Raw genomic sequence first — 1,799 nt, forward strand, 5'->3', positions numbered from 1 at the left:
TTCCATACAACTGCCACAAAAAGGTTAGAGCAAACATTCTATCCACGCATCATGATCATTTATTTTGAACATATTCATTAGTCACACATAAAAATAGTAAATACTTATTATTGCATTTATAAGGTTCATGGTTTTGTCAAAATAAAGGTTTCAGCTACATGTAATAAGACTTATCAAAACAAGCATATAAGGTTGATTAAAGTATGTTTATGAAGTCCATTAGCAAATACAAAAACCCCTAAAGATGACAAACTATCTATGAAAGAAACATAAAACTACAACTCATCACATATCATGACTATATTTACGCCGAGAGGCGTGACCTACAATGACATCAATAGGAGGTCATCATGAGTAACGGTGTAAGAAACAAGAAACTTTTTGTATTCCTGTCAGTCATGCATGGAAATAACAAGCATTCAAATTATTGCTGAGGTGGAAGGAGCTGGCATTGTATTCTAACAGTTACAAACGAGAACTCACATGCTCTTCTAACCATTTCAAATGCAATCAATGAAGGTAGCTCAATGAATTATACGTAACTACTGACGAATGTAACTCCTAAATGAACTGTATGCAATCCACAAAAGAGTGTTACACCTAAATGAACTGTATGCAATCCACGAAAGAGTGTTACATAACTGATGAATTTGAAAGGTTGGCTAGCAATCGTTATATTTGCATCCCATTTCCTCTTTGCATCTCACAACATTTCAGACAAGAGCAGATCGAATACAGACAAGAGTAGATCAGATCGAATACAGGTTATGATATATTATGAAATCAATTTTTATGTATTCTCCTCGCTTTCTAAGTATTCTGAGTAATTTGTTTGCATTCTGGCTGTAGATCGAATTACAGGTTACATTATAACACTCATTATAGAAAGCACTGGGATCTTTCTCCTCTCTATCAACCAACACTACAGACCAAGGTATGCCACACTTTTAATCTTTATGAGATTTGTTGTATGTTGTCATGGTTGTGCATGCCATATTTCTTTTTAACTGTCTTCTCTTTTAGATTGGTTAGTTTGGATTTATGTTTAATGTGGCATTTGAGAAGGCAGACAATGTTATGGATGCAGTAATCCAAGAAGAATAAAGATCACGTCTGGTTTTATAATTTTTGACAAATTTTAAAGGCAACTATTTTATCTGTGTAGGTGTCTACAATGTTCGCAACATATGAAGTATGAGTACTACCTTGTGAAGAGCAAGCTATAGGAACTCTTCCATGTACAAACTCTATTTCATGCTATACTACTCTTTCATGGTAGACTAGGGTTACAAATATGAAGTATTATCATTATATGATGAATCTTTGTTTGATTTGCAACTTGTTTGCTAGTGGAATGCTCCCTCTCATAGAGTAATCAGGAAGATAGTATTTTGCTCAATGGCGAACTGATCTTGAGAATATTCATTCAATTTCAATAGACCATGTAGATTCTTGGAAGTCCACCACCGAGTATTCAACATCATATGCAGCCCTGATTTACACAGTCATCTTTGGATAAAAATATAGAAAGATTCCATTTACATTTAGATTTAAGTTTTATTTTAAATTGATTGATGATTCATTTAATTGTTTTTTAAAAATTAGTTTAATTTGTAAACTTAAATGATTTGAATGTAAAAAAGGAAAAATAGAATAGAAATATTATTTATATATCTAGAATTTTATTAAAAAGATTCTATTTATATTTAAAGTTTTAAATTTATCATTTAAAATTTAAAAAGTAAGATTTATTTTAATTTTAGAATTTCAATTGATTTGCATGCAAAAACAAAAGAAAA

At 31.1% G+C, this 1,799-nt stretch overlaps 1 pseudogene; it reads left to right on the forward strand.

Annotated features, from left to right (window-relative positions):
- Positions 1-1,104, forward strand: part of LOC131070805 (cyclin-dependent kinase F-4-like) — a 16,896-nt pseudogene extending 15,792 nt beyond the window's left edge.
- The last annotated feature ends 695 nt before the right edge of the window (positions 1,105-1,799 follow it).

This window comes from Cryptomeria japonica, chromosome 11, assembly GCF_030272615.1.
Source record: "Cryptomeria japonica chromosome 11, Sugi_1.0, whole genome shotgun sequence".
NCBI lineage: Eukaryota > Viridiplantae > Streptophyta > Pinopsida > Cupressales > Cupressaceae > Cryptomeria > Cryptomeria japonica.